General features: G+C 37.7%; 1 protein-coding gene across 4 annotated transcripts in view; it reads left to right on the top strand.

The window, feature by feature from the left end:
- IFT74 (intraflagellar transport 74) overlaps positions 1 to 20,917 on the top strand; it is a 107,810-nt gene that overhangs the window by 49,073 nt on the left and 37,820 nt on the right. The window lies entirely within an intron of this gene.

Here is a 20,917-nt window from a genome sequence, read left to right as displayed (position 1 = left end):
TTTAATTCTTACTGATATCCCGGGCTTTAATTACAAAAATGCATAACTGTACTATAATAGTAAATACTATAATTAATGTTAAAGTATTTAAGCTGACTAAAAACTTGAAATGACTTAAAATGGTTTAATAATAATTTATTTTTGTTTGTAAAGCAGTTTTTTAAAAACTGATGTAAAAAGGTCGAAAGTTATTATGATTTTCTAATTTATATCTCCTTAATACCTCCCAACTATCGATCAGCTGGGGTAAGAATTGAGAGAGGATCAAGTCACAAACAGAAAGAATTAATTATGTAGGGGTCCAGTAATGAGGTAGCAGTTACTGATTATTCTGATTCTTTCCCAACTTTCCTCACTTGTGGGATTTGAAGAGCCAAAGGGACTAGAACACTTATATGGGAACCTGAGGTGTGAAATGGAAATGTTTGTGGTGGTGATTTGAGAGCTATAGTGTATGTGTGGTTGGAGGGTGAGATGGGGCATTATCGTTTGCTTACTAGTTTCTTTCTAATGAAGAAGAGCGAGATGTGTTCCTCATGGCACTGTAATCACAAATTAACTGAAAACCAGTATTTATGTGCTTTTGGATTAGTAAGAATTGACTATATTCTTAGGAGTTATGCATGGTATTGTAAACAGTATACATACATGTGTATATCTATTATGGCTAAAGAAACATTCATAGCAGGGAAGAGGGGTGGTCTATTCCTAAATTATTTTTTTATTCCAGTTTTTAAGGTAGTATATTAGTTTTATTTATATTTTTTTCTTGATGTATAACATTAGCTACTATTGATTAATTATTTAATTACTGGACTGAGCACTGTGTGTTCTTTGCAAGAACTTTTTTGAAGTCTTGTAAGCTCTTTTATACATGAAGCTCAGAGAAGTTACTCAATTTCCACAGCTAGTAAGAGATAAAGTCTCTATTTAGACCAAGTTCTCTTTGATCCCAGAGTTTTATTCTATTTCCAAGCCTAATGTTGGCTTTCTGATATGAAGTGCTACATTTGTGAAATAAAAATATTCTTATGAAATATTTATATAGTTTTATTTATATGTAGCTTGTAATGGCTTTAGGTAAGACATATTTAGGTATATTAGGCATATAAGGCAGGCAAACTTTAAGTCCTGTTTATTAGGTAAATAAACTTACCTGAGCGTTCATTTTCTCATCTGCAAAATGAATATAATGATCCTTCCTCATTACAGTTTATGAATATTAAGTGATATATATATATGGCAGGGTAGGCTCAAAATGAATTTTTAAGACTAAGGTCATATTATTTCTTCATTAAATTATTTTATTACTTTATATAGATCTAGTATTCTAGATTTTATTAATAGCTTAAAGTATTCTGAGAAATCTGATCATGTTCTTTTTTTTTAATAAATTAATTTTTATTGGTGTTCAATTTACCAACATACAAAAAAACACCCAGTGCTCATCCCGTCAAGTGTCCCCCTCAGTGCCCGTCACCCATTCCCCCCCCACCCCCCGCCCTCCTCCCCTTCCACCACCCCTAGTTCGGTTCCCAGAGTTAGGAGTCTTTATGTTCTGTCTCCCTTCCTGATATTTCCCACACATTTCTTCTCCCTTCCTTTATATTCCCTTTCACTATTATTTATATTCCCCAAATGAATGAGAACATACACTGTTTGTCCTTCTCCAATTGACTTACTGCATAATACCCTCCAGTTCCATCCACGTTGAAGCAAATGGTGGGTATTTGTCGTTTCTAATGGCTGAGTAATATTCCATTGTATACATAAACCACATCTTCTTTATCCATTCATCTTTCGATGGACACCGAGGCTCCTTCCACAGTTTGGCTATTGTGGCCATTGCTGATAGAAACATCGGGGTGCAGGTGTCCCGACGTTTCATTGCATCTGAATCTTTGGGGTAAATCCCCAACAGTGCAATTGCTGGGTCGTAGGGCAGGTCTATTTTTAACTCTTTGAGGAACCTCCACACAGTTTTCCAGAGTGGCTGCACCAGTTCACATTCCCACCAACAGTGTAAGAGGGTTCCCTTTTCTCCGCATCCTCTCCAACATTTGTGGTTTCCTGCCTTGTTAATTTTCCCCATTCTCACTGGTGTGAGGTGGTATCTCATTGTGGTTTTGATTTGTATTTCCCTGATGGCAAGTGATGCAGAGCATTTTCTCATGTGCATGTTGGCCATGTCCATGTCTTCCTCTGTGAGATTTCTCTTCATGTCTTTTGCCCATTTCATGATTGGATTGTTTGTTTCTTTGGTGTTGAGTTTAATAAGTTCTTTATAGATTTTGGAAACTAGCCCTTTATCTGATATGTCGTTTGCAAATATCTTCTCCCATTCTGTAGGTTGTCTTTTAGTTTTGTTGACTGTATCCTTTGCTGTGCAAAAGCTTCTTATCTTGGAGAAGTCCCAATAGTTCATTTTTGCTTTTGTTTCTTTTGCCTTTGTGGATGTATCTTGCAAGAAGTTACTGTGGCCGAGTTCAAAGAGGGTGTTGCCTGTGTTCTCTTCTATGATTTTGATGGACTCTTGTCTCACATTTAGATCTCTCATCCATTTTGAGTTTATCTTTGTGTATGGTGAAAGAGAGTGGTCCAGTTTCATTCTTCTGCATGTGGATGTCCAATTTTCCCAGCACCATTTATTGAAGAGACTGTCTTTCTTCCAATGGATAGTCTTTCCTCCTCTATCGAATATTAGTTGACCATAAAGTTCAGGGTCCACTTCTGGGTTCTCTATTCTGTTCCATTGATCTATGTGTCTGTTTTTGTGCCAGTACCACACTGTCTTGATGACCACAGCTTTGTAGTACAACCTGAAATCTGGCATTGTGATGCCCCCAGCTATGGTTTTCTTTTTTAAAATTCCCCTGGCTATTTGGGGTCTTTTTTGATTCCACACAAATCTTAAAATAATTTGTTCTAACTCTCTGAAGAAAGTCCATGGTATTTTGATAGGGATTGCATTAAACGTGTAAATTGCCCTGGGTAACATTGACATTTTCACAATATTAATTCTGCCAATCCATGAGCATGGAATATTTTTCCATCTCTTTGTGTCTTCCTCAATTTCTTTCAGAAGTGTTCTATAGTTTTTAGGGTATAGATCCTTTACCTCTTTGGTTAGGTTTATTCCTAGGTATCTTATGCTTTTGGGTGCAGTTGTAAATGGGATTGACTCCTTAAATTTCTCTTTCTTCAGTCTCATTGTTAGTGTATAGAAATGCCACTGATTTCTGGGCATTGATTTTGTGTCCTGCCACGCTACCAAATTGCTGTATGAGTTCTAGCAATCTTGGGGTGGAGGCTTTTGGGTTTTCTATGTAGAGTATCATGTCATCTGCGAAGAGGGAGAGTTTGACTTCTTCTTTGCCAATTTGAATGCCTTTAATGTATTTTTGTTGCCTGATTGCTGAGGCGAGGACTTCCAGTACTATGTTGAACAGCAGTGGTGAGAGTGGACATCCCTGTCTTGTTCCTGATCTTAGGGGAAAGGCTTCCAGTGCTTCCCCATTGAGAATGATAGTTGCTGTGGGCTTTTCGTAGATGGCTTTTAAGATGTCAAGGAAAGTTCCCTCTATCCCAACACTCTGAAGTGTTTTGATCAGGAATGGATGCTGTATTTTGTCAAATGCTTTCTCTGCATCTAATGAGAGGATCATATGGTTCTTGGTTTTTCTCTTGCTGATATGATGAATCACATCGATTGTTTTACAAGTGTTGAACCAGCCTTGTGTCCCGGGGATAAATCCTACTTGGTCATGGTGAATAATTTTCTTAATGTGTTGTTGGATCCTATTGGCTAGTATCTTGTTGAGAATTTTTGCATCCATGTTCATCAGGGATATATTGGTCTGTAATTCTCCTTTTTGGTGGGGTCTTTGTCTGGTTTCGGAATTAAGGTGATGCTGGCCTCATAGAACGAATTTGGAAGTACTCCATCTCTTTCTATCTTTCCAAACAGCTTTAGTAGAATAGGTATGGTTTCTTCTTTAAACGTTTGATAGAATTCCCCTGGGAAGCCATCTGGCCCTGGACTCTTGTGTATTTCCTCCCTGGTTATTGGCCTATTCAGGTTTTCTATTTCTTCCTGCTCCAGTTTTGGTAGTTTGTGGCTTTCCAGGAATGTGTCCATTTCTTCTAGACTGCCTAATTTTTTGGCGTAGAGCTGTTCATACTATGTTTTTAAAATCGTTTGTATTTCCTTGGTGTTGGTAGTGATCTCTCCTTTCTCATTCATGATTTTATTAATTTGAGTCTTCTCTCTCTTCTTTTTAATAAGGTTGGCTAATGGTTTATCTATCTTATTAATTCTTTCAAAGAACCAACTCCTCGAATTTTAATTAACTCTCTTCTTCTGCTGGGGGTGGGGTCTATTTGCTGCTTTTTCTCTAGCTCCTTTATGTGTAAGGTGAGCTTTTGTACTTGAGTTCTTTCCAGTTTTTGAATGGATGCTTGTATTGTGATGTATTTCCCCCTTAGGACTGCTTTTGCTGCATCCCAAAGATTTTGAACGGTTGTATCTTCATTTTCATTAGTTTCCATGAATCTTTTTAATTCTTCCTTAATTTCCTGGTTGACCGTTTCATCTTTTAGCAGGATGGTCCTTAACCTCCACGTGTTTGTAGTCCTTCCAAACTTCTTCTTGTGATTAAGTTCTAATTTCAAGGCATTATGGTCTGAGAATATACAGGGGACTATCCTGATCTTTTGGTATCGGTTCAGACCCGAGTTGTGACCCAGTATGTGGTCTATTCTGTAGAAAGTTCCATGTGCACTTGAGAAGAATGTGTATTCAGTTGAGTTTGGATGTAAAGTTCTGTAGATATCTGTGAAATCCATCTGGTCCAGTGTATCATTTAAAGCTCTCGTTTCTTTGGAGATGTTGTGCTTAGAAGACCTATCGAGGGTAGAAAGCTAGATTGAAGTCACCAAGTATAAGTGTATTATTATCAAAGTATTTCTTGAGTTTGGTTATTAATTCGTTTAAATATTTGGCAGCTCCCACATTCGGGCATATATATTGAGGATTGTTAAGTCCTCTTGTTGGATAGATCCTTTGAGTATGAGATAGTGTCCCTCTTCATCTCTGACTATAGTCTTTGGGGTAAATTTTAGTTTATCTGATATGAGGATGGCTACCCCTGCTTTCTTTTGAGGACCATTTGAATGGTAAATGGTTCTCCAACCTTTTATTTTCAGGTTGTAGGTGTCCTTCTGTCTATAATGAGTCTCTTGTAGACAGCAAATAGATGGGTCCTGCTTTTTTATCCAGTCTGAAACCCTGCGCCTTTTGATGGGGTCATTAAGCCCGTTCACGTTCAGAGTTACTATTGACAGATATGAGTTTAGTGTCATCATGGTATCTATTCAGTCCTTGTTTTTGTGGATTGTTCCCCTGAACTTCTTCTTAAAGGGGAATTTTAAGAGTCCCCCTTAAAATTTCTTGCAGAGCTGGTTTGGAGGTCACATATTCTTTCAGTTCCTGTCTGTCTTGGAAGCTCTTTATCTCTCCTTCCATTTTGAATGAGAGCCTTGCTGGATAAAGTATTCTTGGTTGCATGTTCTTCTCATTTAGGATCCTGAATATATCCTGCCAGCCCTTTCTGGCCTGCCAGGTCTCTGTGGAGAGGTCTGCTGTTACCCTAATATTCTGCCCCATAAAAGTCAGGGACTTCTTTTCTCTTGCTGCTTTAAGGATCTTCTCCTTGTCTTTGGAATTTGCAAGCTTCACTATTAAATGTCTAGGTGTTGAATGGTTTTTGTTGATTTTAGGGGGGGGATCTCTCTATTTCCTGGATCTGAATGCCTGTTTCCCTTCCCAGATTCAGAAAGTTTTCAGCTATGATTTGTTCAAATACATATTCTGGCCCTCTGGCCCTTTCGGTGCCCTCGGGAATCCCAATTAAACGTAGGTTTTTCTTCCTCAAGCTGTCGTTTATTTCCCTTAATCTGTCTTCATGGTCTTTTAATTGTCTGTCTCTTTTTTCCTCAGTTTCCCTCTTTGCCATCAACTTGTCTTCTATGTCACTTGTTCTTCCACCTCGTTAAGCCTCGTCGTTAGGACTTCTAGCTTGGATTGCATCTCATTTAATTGATTTTTAATTTCTGCCTGATTGGATCTAAATTCTGCAGTCATGAAGTCTCTTGAGTCCTTTATGGTTTTTTCTAGAGCCACCAGTAGCTGTATAATAGTGCTTCTGAATTGGCTTTCTGACATTGAATTGTAATCCAGATTTTGTAACTCTGTGGGAGAGAGGACTGTTTCTGATTCTTTTTTTTGAGGTGAGGTTTTCCTTCTAGTCATTTTGCTCAGTGCAGAGTGGCCAAAAACAAGTTGTATTGGGAAAAGGAGAAAAAGAGAGAGAAGGAAAGAAAAGAGAAAAAGAAAAAAGAGAAAGAAGAAAAAAGGGGAAAAAGAGAAGAAAAAGAGAAAGAAAAAAGAAAGAAAGGTGAGAAAAAGGGGGGGTGGGGGAAGCAATCAGAAATCAAAAAGAAAGAAAGAAAAAAAAACACAAAACAAAACAAAACAAAAAACACTTGGGGGTATCTTCTGATTCTGTATACTTTAAGTCCCTTGACTTCCCGTGGAACTGGTCCGTCTAGGTGGTCTTCTGGGGGAGGGGCCTGCTGTGCTGATTTTCAGGTGTTAGCACTTGGGGGAGCTGCTCCGCCCCCTGCCTGGTGCAGGGCTCAGTGGGGGTTGTTTACCCCGTGAAGCCCCAGGAGGAAGCCACAGTGGCGGGGCGGGGGGGACTCTGGAAACCTGGATTCAGCTCCCGCAGTAACTCCGGGGCTCTCCGTCTGCAGGGCCTGGGGGCTCCGGGGCGGGGCCGCTGATCTGCTCAGCTCCAGGCAGGACCGTCCTTGCTGTCCTGGGCCCTCCTGGCCTCTGCCTGTCCCGGGGAGAGGCCGGATCCTGGGCTGTGTCCCGGCGCCCTGTGCTCCGGAGCCTGTGCTGTTGGATTCGCGCTCCCGCCCTGCAGCCCCCTCCGCGGAGCCGCCGCCGGAGCCCCTCTGAGCTGCTCCCGGAGCCGTGCAGCCCCCTCTGCGGAGCCGCCGCCCGATCCTCTCCAAGCTGCTCCGGGTCCCGCCATGTGCGCTGCAGCCCTTAGGGAGCTCGGCTCACTCTCCTGCACGTGCCGCAGGTGTCTGTTAGTGTCCCAGGGAGCCCGAGGGCATCCCCGCCCTCCTGGGTCCTGCTCTAACTCCCTGCGGGCCCCTTTCCTCCTGGGAAGGCTGGTGCAGCTCCTGCTTCTCCGGGATGGGGCTCTCCTGTCCTGGGGACACTCGCCCTGGCTTCAGCCCGGCTCCCCGGGGGCCCCTCCCCCTTGGAGGCCTTTTGTTTCTTTATTTCTTTTTCCCCCGTCTAACTACCTTGATAGAAGCGCGAACTCTTCTCACTGTAGCATTCCAGCTGGTCTCTCTTTAAATCTCAGGCCTAATTCGTAGATTTTCAGGATGATTTGAAGGTTATCTAGGTGATATGGTGGGGACAGGTGATTTGGAAACCCTACTCTTCCGCCTTCTTGCCCCTCCTCCTGTACATGTTCTTAATTTTAGATGCTTTATATTAATATGAAACTTTCTAAAGTTTTCTTCTTCATAAATTTAAATTTCTAATGACATTTGATTTATTTTTCCAGTAAAGTAACTCATTTTGAGGGTTATAAATTATTATTAATTTGCTAGTTCTAAAATAAATAGAATGTTTTGAATTTTAGCCTCTGTTTTCCTTTTCGTTTTCTAACCTTCTTTGGACTTTTTGATTAATGTGGGAAAAGACCATCTATAATATAGTAGTAGTGAGAAAGTGTTTATATATATAAATATATATGAAATACATATGGTATGTAGCTATTATGTTTATATATATGTTCATATATATATATGTACACTTCTGTATGTATGTATAAATACATTCATTTTTTGTTCTTTCGCTATAGTGTGAACATCCTGAATTATGGATATAACAGCACAGGGGGTTTTGTTAGAAGGTTATGTGTTAGCTCAAGACTTCATTATTTCCTGCCTGACCTATTGAAGTAGGCTTCTAACGGTTATCCCACCTCCAGTCTTGCCCCCTCTCAGATTCATCCACCACAATGTTGCTAGAGTGACTTAATGTGAAATTGATTCTGTGTGATTCTCCTGTTTAACAGTGGCTCCCCCTGACCTAGGAGATAAAGTTTAAGAATCTTTGCATGGCTTCATAGTCCCTCTGCAATCTGGCCTGAATGTTGTCAATCTCCTACTCATCATTATCTCTATCCTAGCGTTTTGTGTTTTTTTTTAAAGATTTTATTTATTCATGAGAGACACACAGAGAGAGAGAGAGGGAGGCAGAGACACAGGCAGAGGGAGAAGCAGGCTCCATGCAGGGAGCCTGACACGGGACTCAATCCTGGGTGTCCAGGATCAGGCCCTGGGCTGAAGGTGGTGCTAAACCGCTGAGCCACCTGGGCTCCCCTATCCTACCATTCTAATAATCTCCTTGTGGTGCCCCACACCTCACCCCCTTTACTCTAAATCTGTTTCATTCTCAGTCCTCTGCTCCTACTGTTTATTCCCTTGTCTTGAATGTTCTTTTCCTTGTTATTTATTTTACTAGTTTCTTATCTTTTAAAATCTACTTCAGCTATGCTTTAATCCAGCATAGTAACCCTGACTTCCTTCCCTGACCTCTTTCTGGGCTGAGCTAAGTGAGTGACCTCCTCCGTTATCAGAGTAGATTGTGCATAAATATATTGTATTGTATATTGGCCCTGTATTGGCCTGTGTTGGTTTCGCGCTCAATACTGTATTGGCCACACTATATTACCAGTATCTGCTTGGATGTTCGTCTTTCCTCTGAGACCATACATCCTCAAAGGTCCTGGACTGTGTCTGTTCACTCTGGTAACCTCTTTCAGCAACACTGTGTCTGGGAAAATAAATACTCAATAAATGTTTGTGGAATGAATGAAACAGTTGCTATATTTTAGCAAGGAAGGATTTTTAGAATGAACAGAAGGTGACAGGCTCTATCACTTCTTTGGGCCCTCTAGTTCCTAGGATGTACATATGCACTTTTTCAGAGACAGCTTGATTGCCAGCAAAGGTTTCATTATTTTCTAGAGGATTCCTACCCTGATACATGATTTCCAGTAAAGTGTGTGTTCTCTCCTATATCTGGATTCTCAGCAGTCTCTTGACACAAGGTTGTAAAAAACCTGCTCCTTAAGATGTGGAGGATAATCAAGTTATTTTAGCTTTCTAATTCATACTTCTTCCTGCCCCAGGCTTTATTCCCACTGGCCCATTTTACTAATTTTATACATGCTACCTTAGCTTCTGTTGTTTATGTATAATCCAACTAATGCCACCTTTTGCTTGGTTATATAAACTGTAAATGATTTTTATGTCTCACTTTGTTAGTAGTTGCTTCATCCTTTCAGTTTTGCATAATTCAGTTTAAACTCAAAGGCATCCCTGGATACTGGGTTAGGTACAGTTGTGTTCTGTGCTAGGTATTAATGGTGGCTGTATAGTCCAATTATCTTCCTAAAGTGCATTATATTTACTCATTTCGGTAAGTCCCTAATGTTATAATTTGCCAAAAGTTACATTGAAGAACTATTTCCCAAAGCTAACTAAGTAAATCCAATTAACAGTTAAGTGACTATTCTATGAAAATCTTCATTGTTCAGATGCTGAACAATGCTCATAATACACTTGTACTTTTGACCAATTCTGGATGGACTTCTTTGCTCTCAGATATTTACATTGGCTTCGTAAGTAACTAAAAAAAAAAATCTCCTTTCAAAGATTTCAATATAATAAGATAGCATTACTCTTTTCAAACTGCTGAGGATTTAATTTTATCATCTTAAGTACTTGTTAGACCTCCCTCAGTCAGATAATAGTTTTACCTTATTGATTGATGAGGTAATTTTGTTACATGGGTTCTAAAAGGCTTTAGGTTGAAATATGTATACTGTCCTGTGAGTAACTTGTTATTATTTATGCAAACTAGAAGTAATGAGAAACAGTTCTACTGAAAGTTACTAAAATGGTCGGAATTTGGGTATAAACTGCATCATTGCTAAAGCAGAGCATTATCATCAGATGTTGTGCTATTTTTCAGAAGAGGCAGAGTCCATCCAGATTTCTCCTTTCTCAGCTAAATGCCAGCCATTAAAAATTTGCTTAATTGTTGCTTTTTAAAATACTGTTTCTGCCTAAAGCCAGCCGAAGCAGGGAAATAATAAAGATTAGAGCAGAAATAAATTATATAGAAACAACAATAACAACAAAACAATAGAGCAGTAGAGCAGATCATTGAAACCAGGAACTGGTTCTTTGAAAATATCAATACAATTGATAAACCTCTAGCCAGACTTATCAAAAAGAAAAGAAAAATTATCCAAATCACAAATGAAAGAAGAAAAGTAACCAACACTATAGAAAATACAAACAATCATAAGAGAATATTACAAAAAATTATATGCTAACCAATTGGGCAATCTGGAAGAAATGATTAAGTTCCTAGAAACATAAAGTACCAAAACTGAAAAAAGTAGAAAAATAGAAAAATTGAACAGACCAACAACTAACAAAGAAATTGAATCAGTAATCAAAAATCTCCCAACAAACAGAAGTCTAGGACCAGACGGTTTCCTAGGGAGTTCTACCAAACATTTAAAGAGTTAATACCTATTCTTCTCAGACTATTCCAAAAAATAGAAATAGATGGAAAACTTTGAAACTCATCTTATAAGGCCAGAATTACCCTGATTCTAAAACCAGATGAAGACTCCACTTAAAAAAAAAAAGAGTACTACAGGCCATTATCTCTAATGAACATAGATGCAAAAATTCTCAACAAAATACTAACAAATCATATCCAACAGTACATTAAAAGAATCATTCATCACGATTAAGTGGGATTTATACCTGGTTTGCAAGGGTGGTTCAATATTTGCAAATCAATCAACATGATATACCACATTAATAAAAGAAAGGATAAGAACTATATGATCCTTTCAGTACACACAGAAAAGCATTTGACAAAGTATAGCATCCTTTTTAATAAAAACCCCTCAACAAAGTAAAGATAGATGGAACATATCTCAACATCCTAAAAGCCATGTATGAAAGACTGAAAAGTAATATCATCCTCAATGGGGAAAAACTGAGAGCTTTTCCTCCTTAGTTAGGAACAAGACAGGGACGTCTACTCTTACCATTGTTATTTAACATAGTACTGGAAGTTCTAGCCTCAGCCATCAGACAACAGAAAGAAATAAAAGTCATCCAAATTGGCAAGAAAGAAGACCTAACACTCTATGTAGAAAACTCAGAAGGGATGCCTGGCTGGCTCAGTCTGAAGAGCATAGGACCCTTGATCTTGGGGTTGTGAGTTTGAGCCCTATGTTGGATGTTGATATTACTTAAATAAAATCTTAGGGGAAAAAAAAAAAGACTACACCAAAAAAATGCTAGAATTGATACATGAATTCAGTAAAGTCACAAGATACGAAATCAATGTACAGAAATAATGAAGCAGCAGAAACAATAAATCAAGGAATCACTCCCATTTACAATTGCACCAGAAACCATAAGATGTCTAGGAATAAACCTAACCAAAGAGGTAGGAGATCTGTTCTCTGAAAACTATAACAGACTTATATATAAAATAAATTGACGATGACACAAAGAAATCAAAAAACATTCCATGCTCAAGAATTGGAAGAAAAATACTTTTAAAATGCCTACACTACCCAAAGCAATCTACACATTTAATGCAATCCCTATCAAAATACCACCACTGTTTTTCACAGAGCTAGAATAAACAATCCTAAAATTTCTGTGGAATCAGAAAAGACCTCAAATAGCTGAAGCAATCTAGAAAAATAAAAGCATCACGGAATTTATGTGTCATCTTTGTGCAGGGCCATGCCTGAAAAAGAAAAGCAAAGTTGGAGGCATCATAGTTCTGGACTTCAAGCGATATTACAAAGCTGTAGTGATGAAGACAGTATGGTTTTGTCACAAAAACAGACACATAGATCAGTGGAACACAACAGAGAACCCAGAAATGGACCCACAACTATATGGTCAACTAATCTTTGACATAGCAGGAAAGACGACAGTCTTTTCAGTGGTGTTGGGGAAAAAAAGCAGTATGCAGAAGAATGACACTGTACCACTTCTTACATCATACACAAAAAGTAAATTCAAAATGGATGAAAGACCTAAATATGAGACAGGAAACCGTCAAAATTCTAGAGAACACAGGCAGTAACCTTTTGGACATGAGCTGTAGCAAGTTCTTACTGGATGGATGTATCTCCTGAGGCAAGGGAAGCAAAAGCAAAAATTAACTCTTGGGACTTCATCAAGATAAAAAGATTATGCATAACAAAGGAAGCAATCAACATAACTAAAAGTCAACCTTCAGAACGAGAAAGAGCCCAAATGTCCGTCAACTGATGAATGAGTAAAAAAAGATGTGATATATTTATATGCAGTGAAATACCACTCAGCCATAAAAATGAAATGAAATCTTCCATTTGCAACAATGTGGATGGAACTAGAGAGTGTTATGCAAAATGAAATAAGTTGGAGAAAGACAAACACCATATGATTTCACTCATGTGGAATTTAAGAAACAACAGGTGAACATAGGGGAAAAAAGAGAGGCAAACCACAAAACAGATTCTTTACTGTAGCGAGTAAACTAAGGTTTGCTGGAGGCAAAGTGGGTGGGGGGATTTGTTAAATGGGTGATGGGTATTAAGGAGATAACTTGTTAAGATGAGCACTGGGTGTTTTATGTAAGTGATGAATCATTAAATTGTATCCCTGAATCTGATATTACACTGTATGCTAACTGGAATTTAAATAAAAACTCTTAAAAATATTCCTTCTGAATGAGAAGGTAATGGAAAAAGGACTGTTCTGGATAAAGAAAAGAACAAAAAATAGGTAATAGTAGCCTATATTCTCACTTAACACAGAATACCCTTTCAAATAAGCATCCATTTACCTCAGGGTTTACTTCTAACATATAGCTGAGTAATTTGTTTTTGTAATTGTTGACTGAGAAATTTTTTATTCTCATCTCTCTCTCAAATTAATACTTAAAAGTTTATATATCTCATATTGAAGTTTCCCCAAAGTAAATAATGTTTCTTGGTCCACTTAAATCAGATCTCCTTACTTTATTCTTCACTATATTACATTAAATTCTAGAAAGAAGAGTGTTAATATTTTCAGATGTGACAAAACTTTTCATGAAGTAGGAACACAGAACAAGTGATCAGTCTTCTATGCAAAATTCCAAAACCTTTTGAAGTTGGGTTGGTTCTCAGCTTTACCCAATGCTGGCTTAGGTTTAGGCTTTTGCTCAGTTACCACTTGTCCATCTATTTACAGCTTCCAAAATTTTATTTATATTATTTCCTTTTTAATATTCCTTATTGCTGGGAGTTTTACCTTTAAAAATTCTTTTTACTATATTTTTAGTTGAGTTTCAAGGAGGATTAGAGTTAGCTGTGCATATTCAACTTGCCATCTTTATCAAGAAATTACCAGATATAAACCTCACTTAGAATTTCTAGAGTTTTAATCACCCGAATGTACTTCATTTTATGAGTGTGTGTGTGTTTGTGTGTTCCCTCAAATGCCCATTCTCATGCTTCCATTAACTGTGCAGTTAACCTTAGCATGTATAAGGTTATCCTTCCTGTTTTTTAAAAAAATTGTTCCTTAAACTAGTTATCTTAAAGACTCCAGTTAATTTGTTTTTAAAAATTGTACATTTTTAATATGTAAATCTAGTATGTACTTAATGTGAAAAATTCAAGCAATACAAAATGTATAAAAAGTCATCTCCTTTCTCCTCATAGTCCTCCCAGTCTTTAGAGGTAATCATTATTTACAACTTGATGTGTTTCTAGCCTTTTGTACTTTTTTGGGTACATTTATAAGCATATGTATTTTAAGATGGAGTAATATTATATAGTTCCTCTGAGATTGAGTTTTTTATTTAACTACATTTAATGTATATTCTTCCATATGAGGATGTATTCTTTATTCTAAGAAACATAGCATAGAGGTCACTGTCAGGGTTTTAAAGCCAGACCAAGAATGGGGCCTGGCACTTATTTATTACTCCCAACAGCTGTCAGCTGCCATCATCATCTTTGTTATTATGGTTAGTGTTTACTGTATCCACATTGACATTTAGGTGGCTTCTAATTTTTCACTACCAAGAATAATGCTGTAGTAGATAACCTTGTTGCATACGTTTACTAACTTGCATATTTCTATAGGATAAACTTCTAGAAGTGAAATTAATGAATATAATATTACCTATGTTTACAATTTTTATTGTTTTTGCAAATTTCTCCAGGAAAGGTAATGTCATTTTATACAACCAACAACAGTATGTGAAAGTGCTTCCTCACCAATGTTAATTATTTATAAATTTCTTAGTTTTGTCTGTCAAAAGAATACACACTTTGACAGTTCACAGTTCGTAAAGGCCTGAATTTGTAGTACTACCATGATCCACAAGGTGGGGCTAATTTTCTGGATGTGTACTTAAAATACCAGGCTTGAGGAATACAGTTGAAAAAATACAGTCACATTTTTTAAAAAGTATCTTTTTTTTAAGCACTTATCTCTACAGGAAGGATTTTGGGGCATCATTACTACAAATTATTCCTTCATTTTTAGAGTACAGTATCTTTCCAAAGATGGCTTAAGTTGTAAAACTAAATATGTGGTTATTGATACAGCCGGTCACAGACATCTAAATATCTAACCACTAGAATGTGATAAATACGTATTATGATAGAAATATATGTAGAGTGCAATAGAATCATTGGATTACCATCCCAACTTTTGTCAGTTTACTCCATAATTATATGCTTCTTTAAAGAGTAATAAAAATATAAAACATTTTTCTTTGGTTTGTTTATAGGATACTTTTTCATACTCTGGGTTCCAGGGTCTAGTTTAGAAGTTTTTATTCTTTGCTTATGTCAGGTAATACGGAATTTTTAAGGACAGGATAATTTTATTTAAGAGCACATGTCTGCAACCAGGATGACTAGATTCAAATCTGAGCTGTTCTATATTACTGGCTGATCTTGGAATACTTTTTGACTTTTTTTTATACCTTAGTTTACTCATTTTTATTTTTAAATTTTCTATTATTTTTTTATTTTCTTCATTTTTATTTTTTATTGTTATTTTTTAAAGATTTATTTATTTATTTGAGAGAGAGAGAGAAAGAGAATATGTGCGAGCAGGGGAGAAGGAGAGAAAGAATCTCAAATAGGCTCCATGCTCAGCACAGAGCCTGACTTGGGGCTCAGTTTCAAGATCCAAAGATCATAATCTGAGCCAAAATCAAGAGCCAAGTGCTCAACCTACTAAGCCATCCAGACATCCCTAGTTTCTTCATTTTTTAAAATGAAGGTGATAACAGTACCTTCCAACTACTTAGGTCACTGTGCAGATTAGATGAATGGGGTTGTTTGTGTGTGTGTGTGAGAGGGAGACTGAGAATAGCATACAATTACAAAAGTGCATATAGGGTTAGTTATTGGCTGTTATTATTAATGCTCTTAATTTATAAACTGAAACTTGAATAACTTTCCTAGATATTTTCCCAAAACATATTTTCCCCAGGATATATAAAATAATTGATTCTGAAATAATAGTTTCAGAGTGGTTTATTTTCTGATTTCTGAGCTATCAAATGGTATTTATACATTGCCATCTATAGAGACTTAATATAGATTCAATGAAGAAAAATGGATCTTTGCTTATTGTTCAATTTGGAGATTGGTTAAACAACATTTTATACTTTTTGCTAGAATGATTATTATTGTATTATTTCCAGATCAGGTGCATGAGTACCATCTGAAACAAATTCTTGAGCTCTACCTCAGACCTACTCAGTGTGAATGCTGGGGGTAGGGTTTAGCAGTTTGTGTTTCACCAACCCCTCCTGATGATTATGATGCATGGTAAAGTTTATAACTACTGCTTTAGGAAATAATTAAGAAGTCATGTTGTGTTTAGTACATAAAAAGAACCACTCATTATTACCATTCCGGTTTAATTGACATTACTCTGTTAAAACAGACTATCTTCATGGTCCTCCTCCTTTTCTTTATATGGTGAAGCTTTTAGTACTAATTTAACTCTTACATATTTAGAGAATTTTTATTATTTACTTTTAAAGTCCCTCGAGGGTGTAGAAATAGAATTATCAGACTTGGTCTGCATGGCTGTAAAGAAACTTGCCTGCCTAAATTTAAAACATTTTGCAGAGAATGTATGATTGGTAAGTTGGATGAAGCCTGAAGCTAAAAGTTAATTAAAAAAAAATAAACTTATATGGACTCATTAACATACTAGTTTGGTAGTTTTGATATGCTAGTTTATTACTTCTATAATGATAGGTGAAAAGTAGACGGGAGAGAGAGACTGAATATAAAAAGGTGCAATTTGACAGGACCCCCAAACTAATTAAAATCAAAGTAGGAAAGGGGAGGAGAAAGTATCTTGGCTTACAAAATATGTGAAAATGTTAGCAGAGACTTAAACAACAACTAAACAACTCAGTATACAGGGAATCCCTGGGTGGCGCAGCGGTTTAGCGCCTGCCTTTGGCCCAGGGCGTGATCCTGGAGACCCGGGATCGAATCCCACGTGGGGCTCCCCGTGCATGGAGTGTCTGTTTCTCCCTCTGCCTGTGTCTCTGCCTCTCTCTCTCTGTGTGTGACTATCATAAATAAATAAATTAATTTAAAAAAAAAACTCAGTATACATTAATGCACAGCTGAAATCCTAGGGATCATTAACAAAAAGATGAGTATATAAACTATGGGAAGTGATAGCTTTGAATCCTATTTCTTGGCTGGCTAGCTGGCTGACTGGCTGGATTGATTGATTGATTGATTGATTGATTGATTTAAGGTGTGGGGAGGGCAGAGGGAGAGAGAGAATCTTAAGCAGGATCCACACCTACTGCAGAGCCAGATCTAAGGACCTTGCCATCTTGATCTAAGCCAAAATCAAGAGTTGGACACTTAACCGACTAACCACCCAGGCGCCCCATGGCATTATACTTTAAAAGGGACAAAAAAGACCTGGAACTCACTAAAAGTAGAATGAGCAGAATGGTAGAAACTAAAGCCATGCCACATAAGGAACATTCAAAGGTATTGAATACTCAAAGACACTGGGGAGACTTACCTTGCCTCAGAAGTACCGCAAGTGCTGGATAGGAAAGAATTTGGATATGCAAAAGTCTTTTGAGGTTTTATTCTTGGCCCACTTCTCTAATTTTATTTTCTTCTTGCTGCTCTTTCACCTCCAAAATCATTAGGCCTGCCTATTTGCGGGGCTTGAGGCCAAAAGAGTCATTAGCATATGCCTTGTTATATATTGATCAAGAGAAAAGATGCAATGGGGGGGAGTGGTACTCACACCTTCTCCAGGGGCAGAACTACTTCTCAGAATATAAAAGTCAAGATAGCTCTGTAAGCGTAGAGTCAGTAGAACATTTGTTGGTGGAGAAGAGTCAGATGTACTGGCAATAAGGACAAAGGAGACTGTGGTGCTATTCAGCCCCTTTATAGCACAATAAGAGCATATTTCCCTTCCTCCACTAGCTTTCTATGGCAGGCAGCATCAAAAAACAATGATATCCTCTACAGTATCCCAGGTCTTTTTTTTTTTTTTAAGATTTTATTTATTTATTCATGAGAGCCACACACACACACAGAGAGAGAGAGAGAGAGAGAGAGAGAGAGAGAGAAGCAGAGACAAAGGCAGAGGAGGAGCAGGCTCCATGCAGGGAGTCTGACGTAGGACTCGATCCTGGGTCTCCAGGATCACACCCTGGGCTGAAGGCAGTGCTGAGCCACCTGGGCTGCCCCCCAAGTCTTTTGTAATAGTTCATACCCATTTCTTTTTTCCTCCATGCAAGGGAAAAACCTGAATTTATAATTTTGGGGTACTTGTATTGGTAGAGTATAAATGTTTTAAAGGCAAAAGTCCTCATCATCGCTATAATTCTACATTACCTGTTCGAGTGCCTGGCTGATAACGATACTATGTAAGAAGCTTCTGAACCCTTTCATCTATCTACAGGACTTCATATGTACCTCAGTTAGAGCACTCTTGTTTGATTATAACTTTTGGTCTCCCTTCTAGGAGAGTTGTAACTGTAGTTCATTTTGATTTCCCCAGCACCTGCTAACAGTATCTGGCACATAGCAGACATTCAGTAAATTTGGAATAACTAAATTATGTAGAACTATAATTACATTAAATGTTAAGAATTTGAGGACAGCTCTAAAATAGCTTTTATCATTGTGCCGTTTTCCTTCTCTTTTGGTTTCCTTAATCTTTAGACCTTTTGCTTGCCTGCTTTTGCACCTTGTGACATATTACTTAGCTTCTCCAATATATGATCTCCTCTCCTACGATAGTCTAAGAATAGATTTGGTAATAACTCTTGTATTTTACCTTATCTTAGGACTGTCCTCATCTACATTGACTCTCATGGGCAGCTCAGATATGAATCTTCCAACTGAGAAATCGTAAAATAGAGGAGTTCACTAGCACCCTTATTTCTTTTCTTCTTAGCATCAGTGATAAGAGAGAAGGTTTTGTGAAACTTGGGAATCTAAGATATATGAGAGCTCTGTTCTATCTAATCCTGCTGGCCAGCTGTGTAGCTGGAGACATTGACCAGATATGTCTTCTAGCTCAATTTGATGACAGTTAAGAACATGGGTTTAAGAAGAGAAGAAAGAAATATTCCCTTAGGTTTCTGACTTGGATAATGTGTGGCGAAAGACTTCCAAACATAATAGGGAGTACAAGAGGTGCGGACTTTGAGAGGGAAGAATGATGAGTTTAATTATTAATATACTATTAGGATGTTCTAAAAGATACCCACATGAATGTATCTAGTAAGGAGTTGGATAAAACAATCAGAGAAGTAAGGAAAAGGTCAAATTTGAGAGTTCTTAAACCACAAGAATGAATGGGATTTTCTTGGATGTAATGTAGCATTAGAAGTCATCTAAAGGCAGAGAGTAGAATTTAAACGTAGAAGAAAGGGAAAGCCATGAAGAGAGGACAGAAGGAATGATCTGAGAGGAAGAAAAACCATAGAAGTTCCCACCCCAATGACAAAAACATAAAAAAATTTGAAGAAAGAATGTATCAAAACTGTCAGATATTGCAGAGTAAAATAAGAATTGGAAACTGCTCTTTGGATTTGATAATTAAAGAGTCACATAATCTTATTGAGAGAAATTTCATTGGAATGGCAGAAAGAGAAGCCTCATTACCATGTCTTGAGGTCTCATAGCAAGATGAAGAACAAGAAACAGCATGAATAGGAGATTCTTTTAGGTTTATAAGAAGAAAGATAAGATGGTAGTTTAATTTTTGTAAAGCCTAAGATGCAGGCCTTCCTCCTAAATGTCTGACCAGTCTCTGAAGAATGGGACTTCTCAGACAACCAGAACTTTCTTAGAAACCTGGGCTATGGCAGGTTCAGCAGACACTAGGTTTTCTGCTACTTCACATATGTTGTATAAGAGTTCCTTGCATATTTCTCTCCCATGGTATTTCAGCTCTAATTCTTTGTTTCCCATTCAAAAACTTTTGCCATAAGGTGAGTGAGGGGTGACATTATAATTTTAATTTGTCTATAATCTATTTTTTAAAAAACTTAATCATACAAATTTATTATTAATAACAAACTATCTCTTCCCTTCCCCTTAATGCATCCATTCAGAATGAACCCAATGTTTCCCATCGGTTTTGGGTATTTGCTGGCTGGGAATTCATGACCACTGGGTATTTACTCTTCTTAAGCAGTAGATTTCACACTCAAGTTTTTACTGCCAGTACTGTTTTGGGGCCCATGACAAGATTTTCTATGTATCAGTGCCCTTCTCAGTGAGTTTAGGGAAAATATTTAGACCAGAAAGCAATAAAACTGGGGGCCCAAGTTTCCGTGCCATCACCTTTATGTACTTGTAGCTCACTTCTTACCCAAGTAAATACATATACAAGTAGAAGTTCATGCCTCTTTAATTTGAGACTTTACCCCAACTGACATCCTCTACTTCCTACCTTTACTCTAGCCACTACTTGAAAAACTGCATAGGAGTTTATACAGAACACAGGCTGACCATTGCATTTTAACCTCTGCACTGTAACTTTTGGCTTCCATTTTCTTTGAACTGTTAATGTTCTTCAGAATACAAGCTTCTTATCAGGAATGCCCTTAAGAATGTCTAGTCTATTATTCTCTCCATCCTTACTGGGCATCATCTTATTAAGTTTCCTTAGCTTTTCTAGAATGCTAAAAACTGACTCAGATAAAGAAATTGTAGATTGATGCAAGTGCAGATTTACTCTGCTTTCTCTACTTGGCCCAGAGAACACAGGCTGCAGCTATCTCACTAGTCCAGGGAAATAGTGGTGTTTTTCCAAAACTCAGTTTTTGTTACACTGAAAATCCTTTTGTTATAAAATAATCACCATCCACCTCTGTTAATGGCCCCTTTATGCTGCTCCCAAAAAATTTCATTCCATCTTTGAATAACTCACAACAGCAGGCAAAATAGCAAAGTAACCTCCCTCACAGACCTTAAAATCTGAACAAGCAATTAGAATATACCCAATGCTACCGTATGAAAAGGGGTACATAAGAGCACAGAGCGAAAGACAACTTATCTAGTTAAGAGATTTCCAGGGCAGCCCCGGTAGCCCAGCGGTTTAGCACAGCCTGCAGCACAGGGTGTGATCCTGGAGACCCAGGATCGAGTCCCACGTCGGACTCCCTGCATGGAGCCTGCTTCTCCCTCTGCCTGTGTCTCTG

Source organism: Vulpes lagopus, chromosome 7 (assembly GCF_018345385.1).
Source record: "Vulpes lagopus strain Blue_001 chromosome 7, ASM1834538v1, whole genome shotgun sequence".
NCBI lineage: Eukaryota > Metazoa > Chordata > Mammalia > Carnivora > Canidae > Vulpes > Vulpes lagopus.
Note: the sequence above shows the minus strand (reverse complement) of the source record. Positions and strands in the feature narration are given on the sequence as shown.